The following is a 12,500-nucleotide window of genomic DNA, read 5'->3' on the forward strand; positions in this document are numbered from 1 at the left end:
CCCAACAGGAAATGGCAAAGAGCCCAGCAAAGCTGGTCACATGATCCCTCCTAGGCTCCGCCTTCCCCAGTCATTCGACCGACGTAAAGGAGGAATATGCATAGGAGAAATCATATGATACCGTGGTGACTGTAGTTAGAGAAAATAATTCATCAGACCTGATTAAAAAACCAGGGCGGGCCGTGGACCGGACACACCGTTGGAGAAAGTAATTTATCAGGTAAGCATAAATTCTGTTTTCTCCAACATAGGTGTGTCCGGTCCACGGCGTCATCCTTACTTGTGGGAACCAATACCAAAGCTTTAGGACACGGATGATGGGAGGGAGCAAATCAGGTCACCTAGATGGAAGGCACCACGGCTTGCAAAACCTTTCTCCCAAAAATAGCCTCAGAAGAAGCAAAAGTATCAAATTTGTAAAATTTGGTAAAAGTGTGCAGTGAAGACCAAGTCGCTGCCTTACATATCTGATCAACAGAAGCCTCGTTCTTGAAGGCCCATGTGGAAGCCACGGCCCTAGTGGAGTGAGCTGTGATTCTTTCAGGAGGCTGCCGTCCGGCAGTCTCATAAGCCAATCGGATGATGCTTTTAAGCCAAAAAGAGAGAGAGGTAGAAGTTGCTTTTTGACCTCTCCTTTTACCAGAATAAATAACAAACAAGGAAGATGTTTGTCTGAAATCCTTTGTAGCCTCTAAATAGAATTTTAGAGCACGAACTACATCCAAATTGTGCAACAAACGTTCCTTCTTTGAAACTGGATTCGGACACAAAGAAGGCACGACTATCTCCTGGTTAATATTTTTGTTAGAAACAACTTTCAGAAGAAAACCAGGTTTAGTACGCAAAACCACCTTATCTGCATGGAACACCAGATAAGGAGGAGAACACTGCAGAGCAGATAACTCTGAAACTCTTCTTGCAGAAGAAATTGCAACCAAAAATAAAACTTTCCAAGATAATAACTTGATATCAACGGAATGTAGGGGTTCAAACGGAACCCCCTGAAGAACTGAAAGAACTAAATTGAGACTCCAAGGAGGAGTCAAAGGTTTGTAAACAGGCTTGATTCTAACCAGAGCCTGAACAAAAGCTTGAACATCTGGCACAGCCGCCAGCTTTTTGTGAAGTAAAACAGATAAAGCAGAAATCTGTCCCTTCAAAGAACTTGCAGATAATCCTTTCTCCAAACCCTCTTGAAGAAAGGATAGAATCTTAGGAATTTTTATCTTGTTCCATGGGAATCCTTTAGATTCACACCAACAGATATATTTTTTCCATATTTTATGGTAGATTTTTCTAGTTACAGGCTTTCTAGCCTGAACAAGAGTATCAATGACAGAATCTGAGAACCCTCGCTTTGATAAAATCAAGCGTTCAATCTCCAAGCAGTCAGTTGGAGTGAGGCCAGATTCGGATGTTCGAACGGACCTTGAACAAGAAGGTCCTGTCTCAAAGGTAGCTTCCATGGTGGAGCCGATGACATATTCACCAGGTCTGCATACCAAGTCCTGCGTGGCCACGCAGGAGCTATCAAGATCACCGATACCCTCTCCTGTTTGATCCTGGCTACCAGCCTGGGAATGAGAGGAAACGGTGGGAACACATAAGCTAGGTTGAAGGTCCAAGGTGCTACTAGTGCATCCACTAGAGTCGCCTTGGGATCCCTGGATCTGGACCCGTAGCAAGGAACCTTGAAGTTCTGACGAGACGCCATCAGATCCATGTCTGGAATGCCCCACAATTGAATTATTTGGGCAAAGATTTCCGGATGGAGTTCCCACTCCCCCGGATGAAATGTCTGACGACTCAGAAAATCCGCTTCCCAATTTTCCACTCCTGGGATGTGGATTGCAGACAAGTGGCAGGAGTGTTTCTCCGCCCATTGAATTATTTTGGTCACTTCTTCCATCGCCAGGGAACTCCTTGTTCCCCCCTGATGGTTGATATACGCAACAGTCGTCATGTTGTCTGATTGAAACCTTATGAATTTGGCCTTTGCTAGTTGAGGCCAAGCCTTGAGAGCATTGAATATCGCTCTCAGTTCCAGAATGTTTATCGGGAGAAGAGATTCTTCCCGAGACCAAAGACCCTGAGCTTTCAGGGGTTCCCAGACCGCGCCCCAGCCCACCAGACTGGCGTCGGTCGTGACAATGACCCACTCTGGTCTGCGGAAGCTCATCCCTTGTGACAGGTTGTCCAGGGTCAGCCACCAACGGAGTGAATCTCTGGTCCTCTGATCTACTTGTATCGTCGGAGACAAGTCTGTATAATCCCCATTCCACTGACTGAGCATGCACAGTTGTAATGGTCTTAGATGAATTCGCGCAAAAGGAACTATGTCCATTGCCGCGACCATCAAACCTATTACTTCCATGCACTGCGCTATGGAAGGAAGAAGAACAGAATGAAGTACTTGACAAGAGCTTAGAAGTTTTGATTTTCTGGCCTCTGTCAGAAAAATCTTCATTTCTAAGGAGTCTATTATTGTTCCCAAGAAGGGAACTCTTGTTGACGGAGATAGAGAACTTTTTTCTACGTTCACTTTCCACCCGTGAGATCTGAGAAAGGCTAGGACAATGTCCGTATGAGCCTTTGCTTGTGGCAGAGACGACGCTTGAATCAGTATGTCGTCCAAGTAAGGTACTACTGCAATGCCCCTTGGTCTTAGCACCGCTAGAAGGGACCCTAGTACCTTTGTGAAAATTCTTGGAGCAGTGGCTAATCCGAATGGAAGTGCCACAAACTGGTAATGTTTGTCCAGAAAGGCGAACCTTAGGAACCGATGATGTTCCTTGTGGATAGGAATATGTAGATACGCATCCTTTAAATCCACCGTGGTCATGAATTGACCTTCCTGGATGGTAGGAAGAATTGTCCGAATGGTTTCCATTTTGAACGATGGAACCCTGAGAAATTTGTTTAGGATCTTGAGATCTAAGATTGGTCTGAATGTTCCCTCTTTTTTGGGAACTATGAACAGATTGGAGTAGAATCCCATCCCTTGTTCTCCTAATGGAACAGGATGAATCACTCCCATTTTTAACAGGTCTTCTACACAATGTAAGAATGCCTGTCTTTTTATGTGGTCTGAAGACAATTGAGACCTGTGGAACCTTCCCCTTGGGGGTAGCTCCTTGAATTCCAGAAGATAACCTTGGGAGACTATTTCTAGCGCCCAAGGATCCAGAACATCTCTTGCCCAAGCCTGAGCGAAGAGAGAAAGTCTGCCCCCCACCAGATCCGGTCCCGGATCGGGGGCCAACATCTCATGCTGTCTTGGTAGCAGTGGCAGGTTTCTTGGCCTGCTTACCTTTGTTCCAGCCTTGCATTGGCCTCCAGGCTGGCTTGGTTTGAGAAGTATTACCCTCTTGCTTAGAGGATGTAGAACTTGAGGCTGGTCCGTTTCTGCGAAAGGGACGAAAATTTGGTTTATTTTTAGCCTTAAAAGACCTATCCTGAGGCAGGGCGCGGCCCTTTCCCCCAGTGATATCTGAAATAATCTCTTTCAAGTCAGGGCCAAACAGCGTTTTCCCCTTGAAAGGTATGTTAAGCAATTTGTTCTTGGAGGACGCATCCGCTGACCAAGACTTAAGCCAAAGCGCTCTGCGCGCCACAATAGCAAACCCTGAATTTTTCGCCGCTAATCTAGCTAATTGCAAAGTGGCGTCTAAAGTAAAAGAGTTAGCCAATTTAAGAGCGTGAACTCTGTCCATAACCTCCTCATAAGAAGATTCTTTATCGAGCGACTTTTCTAGTTCATCGAACCAGAAACACGCTGCTGTAGTGACAGGAACAATGCATGAAATTGGTTGTAGAAGGTAACCTTGCTGAACAAACATCTTGTTAAGCAAACCCTCTAATTTTTTTATCCATAGGATCTTTGAAAGCACAACTATCTTCTATAGGGATAGTAGTGCGTTTGTTTAGAGTAGAAACCGCCCCCTCGACCTTGGGGACTGTCTGCCATAAGTCCTTTCTGGGGTCGACCATAGGAAACAATTTCTTAAATATAGGGGGAGGGACAAAAGGTATGCCGGGCCTTTCCCATTCTTTGTTTACAATGTCCGCCACCCGCTTGGGTATAGGAAAAGCTTCGGGGGGCACCGGGACCTCTAGGAACTTGTCCATCTTACATAATTTCTCTGGAATGACCAAATTGTCACAATCATCCAGAGTAGATAACACCTCCTTAAGCAGAGCGCGGAGATGTTCCAATTTAAATTTGAATGTAATAACATCAGGTTTAGCTTGTTGAGAAATTTTTCCTGAATCTGAAATTTCTCCCTCAGACAAAACCTCCCTGGCCCCTTCAGACTGGTGTAAGGGCATGTCAGAACCATTATCATCAGCGTCCTCATGCTCTTCAGTATCTAAAACAGAGCAGTCGCGCTTTCGCTGATAAGTGGGCATTTTGGCTAAAATGTTTTTAATAGAATTATCCATTACAGCCGTTAATTGTTGCATAGTAAGAAGTATTGGCGCACTAGATGTACTAGGGGCCTCCTGTGTGGGCAAGACTGGCGTAGACACAGGAGGGGATGATGCAGTACCATGCTTACTCCCCTCACTTGAGGAATCATCTTGGGCATCATTTTCTCTAAATTGTTTGTCACATACATCACATCTATTTAAATGAGAAGGAACCTTGGCTTCCTCACATACAGAACATAGTCTATCTGATAGTTCAGACATGTTAAACAGGCATAAACTTGATAAAGTACAAAAAACGTTTTAAAATAAAACCGTTACTGTCACTTTAAATTTTAAACTGAACACACTTTATTACTGAATATGTGAAAAAGTATGAAGGAATTGTTCAAAATTCACCAAAATTTAACCACAGTGTCTTAAAGCCTTAAAAGTATTGCACACCAAATTAGAAAGCTTTAACTCTTAAAATAACGGAACCGGAGCCGTTTTTATATTTAACCCCTATACAGTCCCTGGTATCTGCTTTGCTGAGACCCAACCAAGCCCAGAGGGGAATACGATACCAAATGACGCCTTCAGTAAGCTTTTTCTGTGTATCTGAGCTCCTCACACATGCATCTGCATGCCTTGCTTCCCAAAAACAACTGCGCATTAGTGGCGCGAAAATGAGGCTCTGCCTATGATTAGGAAAGGCCCCCAGTGAAAAAGGTGTCCAATACAGTGCCTGCCGTTTTTTTAACATAATTCCCAAGATTAAAATAACTCCTCAAAGCTATAAACTATTAAAAATGCTTATGAAGTAATCGTTTTAGCCCAGAAAAATGTCTACCAGTCTTTAAAGCCCTTGTGAAGCCCTTTATTCTTAATAATAAAATGGCTTACCGGATCCCATAGGGAAAATGACAGCTTCCAGCATTACCAAGTCTTGTTAGAAATGTGTCATACTTCAAGCAGCAAAGTCTGCACACTGTTTCCCCCAACTGAAGTTACTCCATCTCAACAGTCCTGTGTGGAAACAGCCATCGATTTTAGTAACGGTTGCTAAAATCATCTTCCTCTTACAAACAGAAATCTTCATCTCTTTTCTGTTTCAGAGTAAATAGTACATACCAGCACTATTTTAAAATAACAAACTCTTGATTGAAGGATAAAACTACATTTAAACACCAAAAAACTTTTAACCATCTCCGTGGAGATGTTGCCTGTGCAACGGCAAAGAGAATGACTGGGGAAGGCGGAGCCTAGGAGGGATCATGTGACCAGCTTTGCTGGGCTCTTTGCCATTTCCTGTTGGGGAAGAGAATATCCCACAAGTAAGGATGACGCCGTGGACCGGACACACCTATGTTGGAGAAATAAAGTATATTGCAAAGTTGTACTATGTGTAATTAAACATTGCATATTACAAATGTGTTTTATGTCCCTTGAAATAAACAGTTGTGCTCCTGGGACACTCAAAATGAGGATGGAGCTGATGGGCCTATCAGGAACAGGCATATATGTGTAAGCTCAAATCACTGACTGTATCCTCATCAGGTGAAAATTGGGGCTTTCCAGGAGTGCAAATTTGTAAACTTATTAACCCATTTATAGCCATTAAACACAGAGTGAAGTAAGGGAATTTGCCCAAGTGAACTAAAGGGACACTGAACCCAATTTTTTTCTATCGTGATTCAGATAGAGCACGCAATTTTAAGCAACTTTCTAATTTACTCCTATTATCAAATTCTTTTCGTTCTCTTGGTATCTTTATTTGAAATGCAAGAATGTAAGTTTAGATGCCGGCCCATTTGTGGTGAACACACTGTTGTTCTTGCCGATTGGTGGGTAAATTCACCTACCAATAAACAAGTGCTTTCCATGGTCCTGAACCAAAAAAAATATCTTAGATGCCTTCTTTTTCAAATAAAGAAAGCAAGAGAACGAAGAAAAATTGATACTAGGAGTAAATTAGAAAGTTGTTTAAAATTGCATGCTCTATCTGAATCATGAAAGAAAAAATTTGGGTTCAGTGTCCCTTAACAAAAGAAACAGACTGTGTGGCCCATTTGCCTGCATACTTTAGTGCTATGAGAAATCACGAATGTTACAAGCCTAAAATCTATTTAGTTGTATTTTCCTAAATGATCTCATGACACATAGTTAGAAAAACAAGGGAATCAACTCTACCCGAGTCTTCCAGCTTTGACTGAAGCCAACAGACATTTAAGTCATGAACTCAAAACTGTTCTGAAAAAGCTGGACCACAAGGGGTCTTCCTGAAAAACACAAATGTTAAAAATAATACACAATCAATAGAAATGCTCTTCGCTTTTGGCAAACCTCTCCCAACTTGTTTTCTCTGCAGATTCAGATTAAAAAAGAAAATTGCTATAAAAAAAAAAAAAAAATGCCAGAGCAGTACTGATGCACTTTTTTAAAAGGCAAGAGTAAGATGGATTTTTTTTTATATTCTCTTGAACAAAGCATATTTCAGACAAACGGTTTATTTTTTTAGAACCCTAAAACAATATTTCATGTTTCACTGCAGCACAAACATGTCCTTGGGAACATTATCCCTCTACTTAGCTTAAGTCATACCACAGGAGACTAAAGATGCTCCCACTTAAAGGGCCATAATACCCAAATGTTTAAACACTTGAAACTGATGCAGCATTGCTGTAAAAAGCTGATTAGAAAATATCACCTGAACATCTCTATGTAAAAAAGAAAGATATTTTACCTCAAAAGTTCCTCAGTAGCCACCTCCCATTGTAAAGGATTTCTAAGCAGCATTTTAGTGTGTTTGTCCTGGGACATCTGAAGGGACTAGCATTGTGCACTCTCATATTATTTCCCCAATCAGGTAAAGGAAGCTTACTATGAAATCTCATGAGAGTTAAGTCAAATCTCATGAGATCACAGTAAGAGTTCATGACCTCAGCACTGCTGATGCTGATTGGCTGCTGTTCATTTCTTCATTTTTTAAAATTTGTTTACCTGCAGCTGGGAGCAGCTGAGTATAACTTTTTACACAGAACTTACTCTGCTGAGCTGAGGAAATTGTGAGGTAAAATATCTTCCTTTTTTACATAGAGATGCTCAGGTGATATTTTCCCGTCAGCTTTTTACAGTTATACTGCATCAGTTTCAAGTGATTTAGCATATGAGTATTATGTCCCTTTAACTGAATACAATACTGCATCAGCTGGCAGATTTGTTTTTTGCAGCGCAACCAGGTTAAATCTAAGTTTACTTAAAGGGACAGTCTATGCCAAAATAAACTTTCATGATTCAGATAGAGCATGTAATTTTAAACAATTTTCCAATTTACTTTTACCACCAATTTTGCTTTGTTCTCTTGGTATTCTTAGTTGAAAGCTTAACCTAGGAGGTTCATATGCTAATTTCTTAGACCTTGAAGCCCACCTCTTTCAGAGTGCATTTTAACAGTTTTTCACCACTAGAGGGTGTTAGTTCACGTATTTCATATAGATAACACTGTGCTCGTGCACGAGAAGTTATCTGGGAGCAGGCACTGATTGGCTAGACTGCAAGTCTGTCAAAAGAACTGAAAAAAGGGGCAGTTTGCAGAGGCTTAGATACAAGATAATCACAGAGGCTAAAAGTATAGTAATATAACTGTGTTGGTTATGCAAAACTGGGAAATGGGTAATAAAGGGATTATCTATCTTTTAAAACAATAAAAATTTTGGTGTAGACTGTCCCTTTAAAGGGATATAAAACAGTGTTTAATTGTTGTAATAAAAAAGTAATCAGCAGGGGTTCTAATTAAAAGGGACACTCAAGTCAATATTAAACTATCATGATTCAGACAGAGCAGGCAATTTTAAACAATTTCCCCATTTACTTTCATTAAAGGGACACTGAACCCAAATTTTCTCTTCCTTTATTCAGATAGAACATGCAATTGTAAGCAACTTTCTAATTTACTCCTATTACAATTTTTTCTCTTTTCTCTTGCTATCTTTATTTGAAAATGAAGGCATCTAAGCTATTTTTTTTATTCAGAACAGTAGACAGCACTTGTTTATTGGTCGGTTAAATTAATTCACCAATCAGCAAGAACAACCCAGGTTGCTCACCAAAAATAGGCCGGCATCTAAACTTACATTATTGCTTTTCAAATAAAGATACAAAGAGAATGAAGAAAATTTGATAATAGGAGTAAATTAGAAATTTGCTTAAAACTGCATGCTCTATCTGAATCACAAGAAAACATTTGGGTTCAGTGTCCCTTTAACAGAATGAGCACAGTCTTTTTATATTTAGACTTTTTGAGTCAACATCTCCTACTGAGCATGTGCAAGATTCACAGGCTATAAGTATATGCATTTGCGATTGGCTGATGGCTGTCACATGATACAGCAGGAGTGGAAATAGACATAACTGACATTTGTCAGGAAAAAAATTCTACTACTCATTTGAAGTTCAGACTACGTGCTATTGCATTGTCTTTCTATCATACATTTGTTGATTATGAAAATCTATTATATTTACTGGTCCTTTAAAGGACCATAACAGTGAAAAAAATTATATGCTCTAACTTGTTAGAGCATGCAATTTTAAGACCATCAACCCTGCCCTAATGTATGTTTAACCCCCGCAAAGGGGTTAAAATACAGAGTAGAAATACAGAAGTGCATTGCTGGTACCAAGAAGAAACCACTGCTGATCAAATCAGCAGTGCTAGTTACACTGCTTAGCTTAGCTGAACAAAAGGGAGCTGTTTTTCCTTTACAGTGTTGCTAGGAGACACCAATAGCAGCTGCAATCAGTTGATTGCCCATGTTCAGTTGAGAACTTTTGCTTAAAAAATTATGCAAGAGTAGAACTTAAGTTTGTTTTTTTTAATGAATTTTTTTTTATTGATTTTTCAACATTTTACAAGTATATAGAGGTAGCTCTCTTATCTAGCAGCAGGCAGTGGCTACACTGAGGATTTCTAAGTGATCATTTAGCAAGAAAACAAGTAGGTTAACACTTTCTTTTTCATATCTCTTTAAAAAAAGTCACACTATCCATAAAATACATTAAAATGTATACTTTAAATCAACTCTAAAATGTGGACATTTTCCTGTCACAATAATAACCTTATAAAACGCTGTGCTCATATTTGAATTCTCTTCCATGAGACTGTATTGTACTTATCTATCAGCCACTACATTTTCATTTACATAAATATTGTGTAGAGAATTTTCAAAACCTACAATTCTCAGCAACAAAAATCAGGAGCAGACGGCAACCTTCTTGTCTGTGATTGACTTGGGCTGTACCTGTTGGTTATTTATAGGTGTATTAGGAGTGGTAAGAATACTTTGGTATGAGGGTGTGAGAGCTAGATTCAGTGTTGCCTAGTGGGGGGGGGGGGGGACTTTACATGGCTCACAATATCTGAAAGCTCATTGAATTGGGTGCGACAAAAAAACAGACTGGGAAATGTTAATATGCTTTGATCTTTAACTCCTTCCGCCCTTGACAGGTTTAAAGGGACACGAAACACAAACTTTCTTTCATGGTTTAGATAGAGTATGCAATTTAAACAACTTTCTAATTTACTTCTATTATCAAATTTTCTTGTTCTCCTGGTATATTTTTTTTGAAAAGTAAGGAGGAGGTTAGCTCAGGAGCGTGCATGTGGAGCACTAAATGTCAGCACTATTTCCTGGTTCCTGCTATGTAGTGCTTCACAAAAAAAAAATATATATGGGAACATAGTAAAGTTGATAATAGAACTCAATTGTAAACTTGAATAAATTTGTATATTCTGAATCACTAAAGAAATGTTTTGAGACTCATATCCCTTTAACAGACGCAAGAAATGTATGCTAGAGGGATATAAAAACTAAAAATGTAACTCCCTATGATGTGTTTAATTATGAATAGTGAAAAAAAACATAATGCTTTAACCCTTTCGTGACAGGGTTAAAGTGCCTACATCGGAACAACTGTTCCGATGTAGACAAATTGAAACTACGCGATCGTGCATACGATCGCGAGATTTCAATTATTGGATCGCATCTGGGGGGCGTCCCTACAATCCTAGGAACGCCCTCCAGACCGCGATTAAATCCCTGAAGCACAGAAGGCTTCAGGACAGCCGTTAGTTATGACGTTCCATTCCGTCATAACGGCTTTAAAGCCCAGTCTAATTATGACGGAATGGAACGGCATAACGGCTTTAAAAGGTTAATAATGCCTGTTCTTCCTGTAATTAAAATCTAAACATGTTAAGTTTTTCTACTGCTCCTAAAGAAACATTCTATGAAATTCAGAACTGTGCCCCTAATTGCCTGCAGCACTCAAGAGGGCGTTTCCCTCGACTGGAAACAGTACACATTTTGCTACTAAAATGACTGTTTCAATGCTTTTAGAACATTTATTTTAGATACAGAACTTTTGCAATGCAGTACTTAATCACACGTGTGTATATACACCAAACACATTTTATGATTCCGATAGAGCATGCAATTTTAAAAAAAAAATTCAAATTTACATTTTATCTAATTTGCTTCAATCTCTTAACCTTTGTTGAAGCAGCAGCAATGCACGACTGGGAGCTAGTTGAATGCATAGAGTGAGCCAATAACATAAGGCATACACGTGCAGCCACCAATCAGCAGCTTCTGCACCTACCTAGGTATCCATTTCAACAAAGGAAACCAAGCGATCAAAACAAACTAGATAATAGAAGTAAATAGAACAGTTGTTTTAAAATCGCATTCTATCTGAATCATAAAAGAAAGAAATTGGGTTTCATATCCCTTTAAATAACTTACTAGTAAGCCTTTTTCACTCCAGTGCTGAGCCAATTTTGAGCTTTTTTGGTACCTATATTTAAACCCTATTGTAAGTCAAATTTTAGTGAGTGACCCGCACAAATTATATATTGTTTTGTTTTCAGCAGGCTCAGCAGATTCAGAATATACCATTATTTCATGTATAATTCATGGCATGGGAGATAGCCCTAAAAAATAAATAAATTGTTGCTTAGATTGTAGTAAATAATATTGAAAATGGCTAAGTGACCACTGCTGTTACTGTGATCACCTTACTAAATTGTCATCATCGGTAGCTACATATGAAATAGGGGCCCATGCCGGCTTGTGGGAGCTATAATATAGATAAGAGAGCCCCACTGTACAGTACAGAAATGAAAGCACCTTTACCACAGTGATCACCGGACTATATATACGCCCAGAAGCCTAGGAGTTCCGCCCACTAGGCCACCAATGGTCCCCAGCCTTTAGTGCACCCTCAATTAATGGTTATAATATAGTTTGAAATAAAGATATTCTAAGCTAATTTTAGCATGTATTTAAAAAAAAAAAAAAAAAATGTAATCCACAAAAACATGATGGGCTATTAAATAGTTTAAAGGGACAGTCTAGTCAAAATTAAACTTTCATGATTCAGATAGGGCATGCAATTTTAATCAACTTTCCAATAAACTTTATCATCAACTTTGCTTTATTCTCTTGGTATTCTTTGCTGAAAGCTAAACCTAGATAGGCTCATATACTAATTCCTAAGCCTTTGAAGGTCGCCTCTTATCTCAGGGCATTTTGACAGTTTTTCACAACTAGAGGGCGTTAGTTCATGTGTGCCAAATAGATACCATTGTGTTCACTCCCGTGGAGTTATGAGTCAGCACTGATTGGCTAAAATGAAGTCTGTCAAAATAACTGAAATAAAGGGGGAAACTGCAGAGGCTTAGATATAAGGTAATCACAGAAGTAAAAAAAGTGTATTAATATAACCGTATTGGTTATGCAAAACTGGGGAATGGGTAATATAGGGATTATGTATCTTTTTAAACAAAACAAATTATGTTGTAGACAGTCCCTTTAACTGAAAATGCTGCTACAGTTGCTAACATTTATCTGTAAAAGCCAGATTTGTAAGTTTACAGATAATGTAACTAATCAGGTACATAACATGTAATTTGTGAATTATTAAAAAAACACCTTTAACGACCCTCAGTGGGCATGAATGTGTGGGCATTAAATAGTAAAGTGGCACCAAGCCTGTGGTTAATTAAACCCTAAGAGGGGATAAATTATCATATT

The 12,500-nt window shown here is 39.5% G+C and overlaps 1 protein-coding gene across 10 annotated transcripts in view; it reads right to left on the bottom strand.

The window, feature by feature from the left end:
- Window positions 1-12,500, bottom strand: part of ATP2B4 (ATPase plasma membrane Ca2+ transporting 4) — a 279,350-nt gene that overhangs the window by 192,481 nt on the left and 74,369 nt on the right. The window contains exon 1 of one of the 10 annotated variants that reach the window (XM_053706719.1): window positions 6,601-6,619. The exons of the other annotated variants lie outside the window; for them this stretch is intronic. The gene's annotated coding sequence lies outside the window, so the exon portion shown is untranslated. Of the gene's footprint in view, window positions 1-6,600; window positions 6,620-12,500 lie in introns of those variants that run through there. 10 annotated transcript variants of the gene reach the window in all.

This window comes from Bombina bombina, chromosome 3, assembly GCF_027579735.1.
Source record: "Bombina bombina isolate aBomBom1 chromosome 3, aBomBom1.pri, whole genome shotgun sequence".
NCBI classification, from domain to species: Eukaryota; Metazoa; Chordata; class Amphibia; order Anura; family Bombinatoridae; genus Bombina; species Bombina bombina.